This window comes from Dermacentor silvarum, chromosome 3 (genome assembly GCF_013339745.2).
Source record: "Dermacentor silvarum isolate Dsil-2018 chromosome 3, BIME_Dsil_1.4, whole genome shotgun sequence".
Lineage (NCBI taxonomy): Eukaryota > Metazoa > Arthropoda > Arachnida > Ixodida > Ixodidae > Dermacentor > Dermacentor silvarum.
Window position 1 is genome coordinate 116377476 of NC_051156.1, and position 13128 is coordinate 116390603.

General features: G+C 52.7%; 2 non-coding genes across 2 annotated transcripts; both read left to right on the top strand.

Annotated features, from left to right (window-relative positions):
• Nucleotides 1-8471: 8471 nt before the first annotated feature.
• Nucleotides 8472-10286, top strand: LOC119446991 (small subunit ribosomal RNA). The gene has a single exon (XR_005190891.1). It is a non-coding gene; the product is annotated as a small subunit ribosomal RNA (ribosomal RNA).
• Nucleotides 10287-11972: 1686 nt separating this feature from the next.
• LOC119446998 (5.8S ribosomal RNA) lies at nucleotides 11973-12125 on the top strand. The gene has a single exon (XR_005190896.1). It is a non-coding gene; the product is annotated as a 5.8S ribosomal RNA (ribosomal RNA).
• The last annotated feature ends 1003 nt before the right edge of the window (nucleotides 12126-13128 follow it).

Consider the following 13128-nt stretch of genomic DNA (forward strand, 5'->3'; position numbering starts at 1 on the left):
GAATAAAAACAGCTCGAACCTCTTGGCAAGAAATACAAAAAAAGAAGAAACAAAAAGTGGCTTGCTTTATTAAACCTTGTCTCTGACAGTGAATAAACAGCAAAGCAGTTACAACTAAACTGAAAAAAAAAGACAGCTAACAAAAGCAAGTACACAAAGAAACAAACCAGCCGTGTTTGCTCAGTAGGTATAGCGTTTGGCTACTGAGCGCGAGGTCATGGGATCGAATCCCAGCCACGGCAGCCGCTTTTCGATGGGGGCGAAATGAAAAAAAAAAATAAATAAATAAACTGTGCACTAAGGTTTAGGAGCACGTTTAAGAACCCCATATAGTCTAATTTATTTCGGAGTTGTCCACTACGGCGTGCATCATAATCAGACCGCGGTTTTGGCACGCAAAACCGCAGTATTATCTGTTTTTTTTTTTTTTTTTTACGCAAAGAAACAGGTGTGTTTGCATTGAAATGCACCCGGAAAAGCGTTTGTTCCAATTACGCGCAGCAAGGACACTTTTGATGGGGAAGGCAGATGGCTGGAAGGTGCACGTCCTCATCGTTTCTAAACAATTTCTTAACAAAATTGGTCTCACTGTCCCTCCAATAATACCAAGTGGCTCGAGGCTTCGTATTGCATATTAACTGAAAGAATTACACTCACATTAAATGCCGCAAGAGGACCAAGCGGGGCACTTGCTTCGCGCAGATGCATTCACACAAATTTTATAGCTACAGCCCGCCTGCAGCTACAAAATCCGAAATCGCATCAGCAGGGGCGGGAAGCGCAAGCAGCGTTTCACGCAAATTTGAAGCATAAATCGCAGCGCTACCGAGGCCAAAGTGGTGTATCAATTCGGACGGACGCTTTCCAGAACGCTAGTAGCCGTTCAAACAGGGCGCACAGTTAAGAGATGGCGCTGACAAAGCGGCGAGCGCCCGTGTTGAGAAAGTCCTAAACAACATTAGCCGGGCGGCGCGTGCAAGCGACGTTCCGTGCAACTTGTCCGTGGTAATATCAAAAGCGGCTCTCACGTTTTCCTTGAATCGGTGAGCCGGGGCACCGTGGTGCACGCGAGAGCTGCTTTCATTATTATCTACATCAATATCTCGAAACTGTTGTCATCCCGAGAATTCGTTTCGAGTGGATCCGCCTTGCAAACTCCACGGCTACAATTTGTACATTCCAACGTGGTCCATCAGGTAATTAGTTAACCTAATTAGTGACTGTTTCATTATTATTCGGCTAAGCATTTCAATTGCTTGTGCAAGTAATGTCCGCCACTTAGAGCAGACCAGCTCATGAACTAGACTTGGGCATTCTGCCACAGGCAACCTTTAGGAGTTTTTGAAAGTGTTCACTGAAGCCCGCTGTATATATATATATATATATATATATATATATATATGCGTGTGTGAGTGACTGTGTGTGTGTGCACGCAATAGAGTAGCACATAAGCTCAGTCACGTGGGGTTATTTCACATTTCGCGGGCTTTCAATAAACGCCGGAATAATTCACCACACTGGATGTGTGTGGCTGCAAAAAAAAAAAAAAAAAAAAAAAAAAAAAAAAGATGGGTCGTTTTGAAATGCCCTCAAGAACGAAATGAAACGTAATTGGCCCTAAAGTGAATAATAAACATTTTCCGCAATTAATCCTTATTGATTAACTAATTAGGCGCAACATAAAACTTAACATAAGGAGCGTCACATGACAGCAACACATATGTCATTGGTTTCATTGAGTTGTGGCTGCCCGCTGTCAATAACATCATCGGTTCTAGTCACATAAAAATCCTGTATAAATGTATGTATGTACGTATATACACGCACGCACGTACGCAAGCACGCACGCGCGCGCGCACACACACACAGGAGCGCCCACACTGAAAGAGTCAAAATCACGTCATGGATGTACGGAAATAAGAACGCCGAAGTGCGTCATAGCGTAAGAAAGCTGGAACACTTGTTTAAATAATACCAGCGGTGGCCAGTGACTGTTGATATGGATGCGAAAACACGTTACCGCCACCTATCTACGGAAATAGCAAGCGCGAAGTCCGTCGCCATTGCGTAAAAAACCTAGACGGCGCAAGGTAACACTCGATTTCATGATGACAGTGGCGGCCGGGGAATAAAAACAGCTCGAACCTCTTGGCAAGAAATACAAAAAAAAAGAAGAAACAAAAAGTGGCTTGCTTTATTATACCTTGTATATGACAGTGAATAAACAGCAAAGCAGTTACAACTAAACTGAAAAAAAAAAGACAGCTAACAAAAGCAAATACACAAAGAAACAAACCAGCCGTGTTTGCTCAGTAGGTATAGCGTTTGGCTACTGAGCGCGAGGTCATGGGATCGAATCCCAGCCACGGCAGCCGCTTTTCGATGGGGGCGAAATGAAAAAAAAAAAAAATAAATAAATAAACCGTGCACTAAGGTGTAGGAGCACGTTAAAGAACCCCAGGTAGTCTAATTTATTTCGGAGTTGTCCACTACGGCGTGCCTCATAATCAGACCACGGTTTTGGCACGCAAAACCCCAGTATTATCTGTTTTTTTTTTTTTTTACGCAAAGAAACAGGTGTGTTTGCATTGAAGGGCGCCCGAAAAAGCGTTTGTTCCAATTACGCGCAGCAAGGACGCTTTATGATGGGGAAGGCAGATGGCTGGAAGGTGCACGTCCTCATCGTTTCTAAACAATTTCTAAACAAAATTGGTCTCACTGTCCCTCCAATAATACCAAGTGGCTCGAGGCTTCGTATTGCATATTAACTGAAAGAATTACACTCACGTTAAATGCCGCATAAGGACCAAGCGGGGCACTTGCTTCGCGCAGGTGCATTCGCCCAAATTTTATAGCTATAGCCCGCATGCAGCTACAAAATCCGAAATCGCATCAGCAGGGGCGGGACGCGCAAGCAGTGTTTCACGCAAATTTGAAGCATAAATCGCAGCGCTACCGAGGCCAAAGTGGTGTATCAATTCGGACGGACGCTTTCCAGAACGCTAGTAGCCGTTCAAACAGGGCGCACAGTTATGAGATGGCGCTGACAAAGCGGCGAGCGCCCGTGTTGAGAAAGTCCTAAACAACATTAGCCGGGCGGCGCGTGCAAGCGACGTTCCGTGCAACTTGTCCGTGGTAATATCAAAAGCGGCTCTCACGTTTTCCTTGAATCGGTGAGCCGGGGCACCGTGGTGCACGCGAGAGCTGCTTTCATTATTATCTACATCAATATCTCGAAACTGTTGTCATCCCGAGAATTCGTTTCGAGTGGATCCGCCTTGCAAACTCCACGGCTACAATTTGTACATTCCAACGTGGTCCATCAGGTAATTAGTTAACCTAATTAGTGACTGTTTCATTATTATTCGGCTAAGCATTTCAATTGCTTGTGCAAGTAATGTCCGCCACTTAGAGCAGACCAGCTCATGAACTAGACTTGGGCATTGTGCCACAGACACTATTGAAGAGTTTTTGAAAGTGTTCGCTGAAGCCCCCCGTATATATATATGCGTGTGTGAGTGACTGTGTGTGTGTGCACGCAATAGAGTAGCACATAAGCTCAGTCACGTGGGGTTATTTCACATTTCGCGGGCTTTCAATAAACGCCGGAATAATTCACCACACTGGATGTGTGTGGCTGCAAAAAAAAAAAAAAAAAAAAAAAAAGAAAAAGATGGGTCGTTTTGAAATGCCCTCAAGAACGAAATGAAACGTAATTGGCCCTAAAGTGAATAATAAACATTTTCCGCAATTAATCCTTATTGATTAACTAATTAGGCGCAACATAAAACTTAACATAAGGAGCGTCACATGACAGCAACACATATGTCATTGGTTTCATTGAGTTGTGGCTGCCCGCTGTCAATAACATCATCGGTTCTAGTCACATAAAAATCCTGTATAAATGTATGTATGTACGTATATACACGCACGCACGTACGCAAGCACGCACGCGCGCGCGCACACACACACAGGAGCGCCCACACTGAAAGAGTCAAAATCACGTCATGGATGTACGGAAATAAGAACGCCGAAGTGCGTCATAGCGTAAGAAAGCTGGAACACTTGTTTAAATAATACCAGCGGTGGCCAGTGACTGTTGATATGGATGCGAAAACACGTTACCGCCACCTATCTACGGAAATAGCAAGCGCGAAGTCCGTCGCCATAGCGTAAAAAACCTAGACGGCGCAAGGTAACACTCGATTTCATGATGACAGTGGCGGCCGGGGAATAAAAACAGCTCGAACCTCTTGGCAAGAAATACAAAAAAAAAAAGAAGAAACAAAAAGTGGCTTGCTTTATTATACCTTGTATATGACAGTGAATAAACAGCAAAGCAGTTACAACTAAACTGAAAAAAAAAGACAGCTAACAAAAGCAAATACACAAAGAAACAAACCAGCCGTGTTTGCTCAGTGGGTATAGCGTTTGGCTACTGAGCGCGAGGTCATGGGATCGAATCCCAGCCACGGCAGCCGCTTTTCGTTGGGGCAGAAAAAAAAATAAACCGTGCACTAAGGTGTAGGAGCACGTTAAAGGAACCCCAGGTAGTCTAATTTATTTCGGAGTTGTCCACTACGGCGTGCATCATAATCAGACCGCGGTTTTGGCACGCAAAACCGCAGTATTATCTGTATTTTTTTTTTTTTTTTACGCAAAGAAACAGGTGTGTTTGCATTGAAATGCACCCGGAAAAGCGTTTGTTCCAATTACGCGCAGCAAGGACACTTTTTGATGGGGAAGGCAGATGGCTGGAAGGTGCACGTCCTCATCGTTTCTAAACAATTTCTTAACAAAATTGGTCTCACTGTCCCTCCAATAATACCAAGTGGCTCGAGGCTTCGTATTGCATATTAACTGAAAGAATTACACTCACGTTAAATGCCGCAAGAGGACCAAGCGGGGCACTTGCTTCGCGCAGATGCATTCACACAAATTTTATAGCTACAGCCCGCCTGCAGCTACAAAATCCGAAATCGCATCAGCAGGGGCGGGAAGCGCAAGCAGCGTTTCACGCAAATTTGAAGCATAAATCGCAGCGCTACCGAGGCCAAAGTGGTGTATCAATTCGGACGGACGCTTTCCAGAACGCTAGTAGCCGTTCAAACAGGGCGCACAGTTAAGAGATGGCGCTGACAAAGCGGCGAGTGCCCGTGTTGACAAAGTCCGAAACTGCGTCAGCCGGGGCGGCGCGCGCAAGCGACGTTCAGCGCAACTTTTCCGTGGAAATACCGAAAGCGGCTCGCACGTTTGCCTTGTATCAGTGAGCTGGGGCACCGTGGTGCACGCGAGAGGTGGAAAGACGGCTTGAAAAGCAAAAATGAGGAATTTCTTTCGGCGCTAACTGCCGCCGGCGGTCACGAGTACGGCCCCATGGAGGTCTGGGTACTTATCGCTGCTATTATATAGAGGTATGCAACCCCGGCCGACATCGTACCACTTTTGAATTTGTGGTGTCCGGGTGCGTTTTGTGCGATTCACGCACTGCGGCGACGTCGGGAATTGCGCCGACGAGTACGCGACCGCTCGCAGAGACAAAGTCCGAAAGCTCGTCAGCCGGGGCGGCGCGCGCAAGCGACGTTCAGCGCAACTTTTCCGTGGAAATACCGAAAGCGGCTCGCACGTTTGCCTTGTATCGGTGAGCTGGGGCACCGTGGTGCACGCGAGAGGTGGAAAGACGGCTTGAAAAGAGAAAATGAGGAATTTCTTTCGGCGCTAACTGCCGCCGGCGGCCACGAGTACGGCCCCATGGAGGTCTGGGTACTTATCACTGCTATTATATAGAGCTATGCGGCCCCGGCCGACATCGTACCACTTTTCAATTTGCGGTGTCCGGGTGCGTTTTGTGCGATTCACGCACTGCGGCGACGTCGGCAATTGCGCCGACGAGTACGCGACCGCTCGCAGAGGCAAAGTCCGAAAGCTCGTCAGCCGGGGCGGCGCGCGCAAGCGACGTTCAGCGCAACTTTTCCGTGGAAATACCGAAAGCGGCTCGCACGTTTGCCTTGTATCGGTGAGCTGGGGCACCGTGGTGCACGCGAGAGGTGGAAAGACGGCTTGAAAAGAGAAAATGAGGAATTTCTTTCGGCGCTAACTGCCGCCGGCGGCCACGAGTACGGCCCCATGGAGGTCTGGGTACTTATCGCTGCTATTATATAGAGCTATGCGGCCCCGGCCGACATCGTACCACTTTTCAATTTGTGGTGTCCGGGTGCGTTTTGTGCGATTCACGCACTGCGGCGACGTCGGGAATTGCGCCGACGAGTACGCGACCGCTCGCAGAGACAAAGTCCGAAAGCTCGTCAGCCGGGGCGGCGCGCGCAAGCGACGTTCAGCGCAACTTTTCCGTGGAAATACCGAAAGCGGCTCGCACGTTTGCCTTGTATCGGTGAGCTGGGGCACCGTCGGTGCACGCGAGAGGTGGAAAGACGGCTTGAAAAGAGAAAATGAGGAATTTCTTTCGGCGCTAACTGCCAGCCGGCGGCCACGAGTACGGCCCCATGGAGGTCTGGGTACTTATCGCTGCTATTATATAGAGGTATGCGGCCCCGGCCGACATCGTACCACTTTTCAATTTGTGGTGTCCGGGTGCGTTTTGTGCGATTCACGCACTGCGGCGACGTCGGGAATTGCGCCGACGAGTACGCGACCGCTCGCAGAGACAAAGTCCGAAAGCTCGTCAGCCGGGGCGGCGCGCGCAAGCGACGTTCAGCGCAACTTTTCCGTGGAAATACCGAAAGCGGCTCGCACGTTTGCCTTGTATCGGTGAGCTGGGGCACCGTCGTGCACGCGAGAGGTGGAAAGACGGCTTAAAAAGAGAAAATGAGGAATTTCTTTCGGCGCTAACTGCCACCGGCGGCCACGAGTACGGCCCCATGGAGGTCTGGGTACTTATCGCTGCTATTATATAGAGGTATGCGGCCCCGGCCGACATCGTACCACTTTTCAATTTGTGGTGTCCGGGTGCGTTTTGTGCGATTCACGCACTGCGGCGACGTCGGGAATTGCGCCGACGAGTACGCGACCGCTCGCAGAGACAAAGTCCGAAAGCTCGTCAGCCGGGGCGGCGCGCGCAAGCGACGTTCAGCGCAACTTTTCCGTGGAAATACCGAAAGCGGCTCGCACGTTTGCCTTGTATCGGTGAGCTGGGGCACCGTGGTGCACGCGAGAGGCAGAAACACGGCTTGAAAAGCAAAAATGAGGAATTTCTTTCGGCGCTAACTGCCGCCGGCGGCCACGAGTACGGCCCCATGGAGGTCTGGGTACTTATCGCTGCTATTATATAGAGGTATGCGGCCCCGGCCGACATCGTACCACTTTTCAATTTGTGGTGTCCGGGTGCGTTTTGTGCGATTCACGCACTGCGGCGACGTCGGGAATTGCGCCGACGAGTACGCGACCGCTCGCAGAGACAAAGTCCGAAAGCCGCGTCAGCCGGGGCGGCGCGCGCAAGCGACGTTCAGCGCAACTTTTCCGTGGAAATACCGAAAGCGGCTCGCACGTTTGCCTTGTATCGGTGAGCTGGGGCACCGTGGTGCACGCGAGAGGTGGAAATACGCCGACGAGTACGCAAGCCACCGTCCAAAACAACGGTCATGGAGCACAGCACCGTGCGTGGCACAACGTTTGCAGAGAAAGTGCGGCAGCGGAAAGCTCGTTCGCCGTGAAAGTCAGCACAGGATGCGCGGTGGTTCAGGCACGTGAATATTCGCGAAGCCGTACTCGCCGCTGGCGAAACATTGACGATCACGACCCTCTTGCGCGGTGTTGGTTTTCACGACTTCGGCCCTGTGCAGCCGACGTAAACTTTCAAAGTTCGTCAAGGTGCGGCACGATTTCCGCCAAATCCCCGTCGAAAATGCCACGAGTACGGCCCCATGGAGGTCTGGGTACTTATCGCTGCTATTATATGGGGGTTGGAGTGCAGTCGCCCCCCGAGTGCGTGCGACCTGGGTGTCTGATATGCGGCGGGCTCCGTGCCCGTCAAGCGTGTCCCCGGAGCCTCTCCCGTGGATCCCTCGGCAATCGTCTGCAGCCTCATCCGCTTGATGCGTTAGGGGCTGGTTGTCGGACGACGCCGTATCCACGATATCGAGGTGTGTTCCGCATCGTCCTCGGACGAGTCAAATAAGAAAGCGCCGAAGGCGCGGGCGTGACCCGTCGCTTGGCGGCTTTGCCGTCTCGGCTACGTTGCAAGCGCCGATCGGTCCACCAGTGCTGCGGGCTGATGGCAAATCCCGCAAGCCGTGACCGAGTCGACGCAACGAATCTATCGAGAGTGTGCGTGCTTCTTGCCGCGTGGCGATACCCAGCCCTGCGGGGAGGGCGCCGTAGCGAGCTCGAACGCCGTCATCTCGGACTGTGCAAAGAGGTGGGCTTTGCAAAAACGAAGCGTGCTGAGGCGCCTGAAGGTGGCCTCGGCGTCGCAACAACGGCGTCCGGCATGGCTGGACGCGCAGTTGAACGATTACCTGGTTGATCCTGCCAGTAATCATATGCTTGTCTCAAAGATTAAGCCATGCATGTCTAAGTACATGCCGAAATAAGGCGAAACCGCGAATGGCTCATTAAATCAGTTATGGTTCCTTAGATCGTTTCTTCCTACTTGGATAACTGTGGCAATTCTAGAGCTAATACATGCAGTGAGCCTGAAGCCCTTTGGGCGACGGGTGCTTTTATTAGACCAAGATCGATCGGGTTTCGGCCCGTATTGTGTGGTGACTCTGGATAACTTTGTGCTGATCGCATGGCCACGAGCCGGCGACGTTTCTTTCAAGTGTCTGCCTTATCAACTTTCGATGGTAGGTTACTTGCTTACCATGGTTGTTACGGGTAACGGAGAATCAGGGTTCGATTCCGGAGAGGGAGCCTGAGAAACGGCTACCACATCCAAGGAAGGCAGCAGGCGCGCAAATTACCCACTCCCGGCACGGGGAGGTAGTGACGAAAAATAACAATACGGGACTCTTTTGAGGCCCCGTAATTGAAATGAGTACACTCTAAATCCTTTAACGAGGATCAATTGGAGGGCAAGTCTGGTGCCAGCAGCCGCGGTAATTCCAGCTCCAATAGCGTATACTAAAGCTGCTGCGGTTAAAAAGCTCGTAGTTGGATCTCAGTTCCAGACGAGTAGTGCATCTACCCGATGCGACGGCTCGGACTGAACATCATGCCGGTCCTTTCTTGGTGCACTTCATTGTGTGCCTCGAGAAGGCCGGTGCTTTTACTTTGAAAAAATTAGAGTGCTCAACGCAGGCGAGTCGCCTGAATAAACTTGCATGGAATAATAGAACAAGACCTCGTTTCTGTTCTGTTGGTTTTTGGAATACGAGGTAATGATTAAGAGGGACAGACGGGGGCATTCGTATTGCGGCGCTAGAGGTGAAATTCTTGGACCGTCGCAAGACGAACTACTGCGAAAGCATTTGCCAAGAATGTTTTCTTTGATCAAGAACGAAAGTCAGAGGTTCGAAGGCGATCAGATACCGCCCTAGTTCTGACCATAAACGATGCCAACCAGCGATCCGCCTGAGTTACTCAAATGACTCGGCGGGCAGCTTCCGGGAAACCAAAGTATTTGGGTTCCGGGGGAAGTATGGTTGCAAAGCTGAAACTTAAAGGAATTGACGGAAGGGCACCACCAGGAGTGGAGCCTGCGGCTTAATTTGACTCAACACGGGAAAACTTACCCGGCCCGGACACTGGGAGGATTGACAGATTGAGAGCTCTTTCTTGATTCGGTGGATGGTGGTGCATGGCCGTTCTTAGTTGGTGGAGCGATTTGTCTGGTTAATTCCGATAACGAACGAGACTCTAGCCTATTAAATAGGTGCGGGGTTCCCAGCACCTTACAACCTTCTTAGAGGGACAAGCGGCTCCTAGCCGCACGAAACAGAGCAATAACAGGTCTGTGATGCCCTTAGATGTCCGGGGCCGCACGCGCGCTACACTGAAGGAAGCAGCGTGTCTTTATCCCTGTCTGAAAAGACTGGGTAACCCGTGGAACTTCTTTCGTGATTGGGATAGGGGCTTGCAATTGTTCCCCTTGAACGAGGAATTCCCAGTAAGCGCGAGTCATAAGCTCGCGTTGATTACGTCCCTGCCCTTTGTACACACCGCCCGTCGCTACTACCGATTGAATGATTTAGTGAGGTCTTCGGACCGATGTCCGGCGCGGCCTTTCGGTTGCGCCGGTCTGTTGGAAAGATGACCAAACTTGATCATTTAGAGGAAGTAAAAGTCGTAACAAGGTTTCCGTAGGTGAACCTGCGGAAGGATCATTACCGGACTGTGAAGGGTGACGATCGTTTCTGCCCCGTGTGGGTGGAGCGGCTCGCTGCGCCCGACGCTTTCCGCCGCTGTCCCCGCTTGGACGCGGGGACGGCTATACCCGAACATGCGCGGGGACTGCCTGAATTCTGAGGGGCGCCCCGTGCCCAATTTGTTGCGCCCAGCGGGCGGCGGCTGCAACCTTGGACGGTTGGCTTGGCCGCGCCCGTGGGTACAAACGGCGTAACGCACTTTCATGGGTGGGCTTTCAGTCCGCCTCGACGCTCATGCGCGGAATGGGAGTAAGACGACCCGACAAAGCTTTGCCCAGTACGAGAGGAACGGTAGAGGTCGGTCAAGGAACTGGCGGTCGAGAGCTAAAGCTGCCTGCCATCCATCATTCATAGTTGGAACTGCGGTGCAAGCGCTCTCCCGTCCTCCGCGGCAAACGCCGCCGAGTCTGAAAAGGCTGGCGGCTGCCGGTCGCTTCCTGCGGCGAGTATGGAGTAACGACCCGACTATGTTGCTGCCCAAGTACTGAAGGAACGGCGCGGCATTCGGTCGGTCATGGAACTGGCGGTACGAGGGTGTGGCTGCCAAGTACAATAGGAACCGTGGCCCATAACGCCCTCCCGTCCTCCGCGGCAAGTGCCACCGAGCCCGACAGGGCCGGAGGCTGCCGGTCGGCTCCTGCTCGTGACGCGCGAGATGTCGAGATCGCGGTTGAATGCGACGACGTTGGCAGGCTATTCGCCCGCCGCCGAGGGAAAGGCGGCGCTGCTGCGAAGTACGAGAGGAAACGCGGCTTTGCTACGTCGGACGCGTTCCGCGGTTAACGGACTTGTGCGCTTTGGGAAGGCGCCGCACGTCGAAAGAGGATTTACGGACAGACGAGGGACTGAAGTCTCGAAACTTGAACGCACTTGCGGCCAGGCTCTTGCTGGCTTCGTCTTCCGCCTCGAGTAGAATTGTTGCGGCTCCGGCGCCGAAAGCTGTCCCTGGCACTGGCCGAGTGGTTTTGGAGAGCCGCGCGAGTACGCGCGCCGGGCTCTTGTCCGTCGTCTCAAGTAGACTGTCGGATCAGCAGCGGGTGTGCTGCGGCAATCCGCCGATGCGAAAGCGTGTTTGTGTGTTAGGGACATTGTGGTCAATTTGAGTACCCTTCTGATGACTAAAAGCGAGACACGTCGATGGGGGCGAGACCCCACCCGTGGCCGTGTCGCCGTGAAAGACTCCACAGCTGCTCGTGCCCCCTCATGGCCTTGCGGCTTTTTTCCAATTTTCGTGGAGCAATGTGAACGTGCACACGTAGCACACGGGTCCGGTGGGTGGTGGGCAGGGAAAACCGGCTTCGAGTGCTCGCAAAAAAGAAAAAGACGTGGTAAGGGGAGCCACGCCCCCGCGGGTGTGTAGCCGTGAGCGGCTCCACTGCATCTTGGTCCTACATCTGATCCTGGTGCATACAGAGTGGAGGCTTACGTGCACACAAAGGCTCGCGGGGTTTAGCTGGAAACGCAACACGCAAGTAGCAGGGTGTGGTGCGCCTATATGCTACCAGCTGTCTGAGACGCGGCTGTCGAAAGAGCGCGCAGACTCGAGGAGCGCGCGCAGAAAGGTGCCCTTCGAAACCACACACAGGGAGACGCCACGTGCCTAAAACCCTGGTTGTACTGTACGGAATTGAACAAACTACTTTTCACGACTCTAAGCGGTGGATCACTCGGTTCTCGGGTCGATGAAGAACGCAGCCAGCTGCGAGACTTGGTGTGAATTGCAGGACACACTGAGCACTGATTCTTTGAACGCACATTGCGGCCTTGGGTCTTCCCTTGGCTTCGTCTGTCTGAGGGTCGGATCACATATCAAGAGAGCCTTCGGCGCACAAGGGAACGTGCGTCCGTCGACTCGTTTTGACCGCGTCGGCATCACGGACAGTACGTTGAGTGCTGAAGCCACGCGCCAGCGGCCTCACGTGAGGGAGACGGTGGCGAACTGAACTGTTGTGCCAAAACTTCGCAGAGACGGAAACGAGGCATTGTACTACTGCAGCGCGGCTAGTGCGCGCCTCCGAAGAGACCGCCGCAGGATGGAGTCGGACACCTGCAGGGAAAGTGCGGTCTGAATCGCGAGGCGCAAACGTCTGTTGCGACAGCAGTAGCGCGCACGTTTGCGAGAGAGTCGGAAGCTTGCGTGCACGGACAAACGCGGGAAGCAAATGCCGGCCGATTCCCGCGCCGTGCGCTAAGCGAGCGTGATCGCACGTTGCGTTGTTTGCCTTCGGAGTACGTCGAGCTCTTGCAAAAAGGTCACTCGTCCGCGTCACCGCACGGGTGCAGGCGCCCTAGTCTGGGTTTCGTCGCAGGAATAGGAATCGGAAAAAATTCTTGCGCGGAACGGGGAGGACAAGGGTGCGCCCCGAAGCGGTAGTGATGCGGTTACGCGAGTGCGCCGTCTGCGAGCGCGAAGAAAACTGCACGACGGAATAGTCGCCGCGAAGCGGAAAATGTCTCCTTCGAAAGCGTGGGTTTGCCCGTTGGCGGGGCTGAAGCGTTCCGTCGTAGTCCGCCGTCGGTCCAAGTGCTTCGCAGTCTCTGCCCCGAAAAGACTGGGCCACTCCAGTTGGGGCAGGGGCGACGCCACACGAGACGATGCCCTCTGCCAGGCTACGAGTCCGTCCTGCGGCGCCCGCTGAAGCGGCGCGCTGCGTGGGCGGCATGCCTCGGCGGTGTTTTGGGCTGCAGACACGGTCGTTTGCCACGCAACTGCTCGTGCGCCGCACGCGCGCAGGCGGTTTGTAAACCGCCTGCCAGCCTCGTCTATAAGTAGCTCCGTGTTGGGCGAAGGACGTGGTAGGGC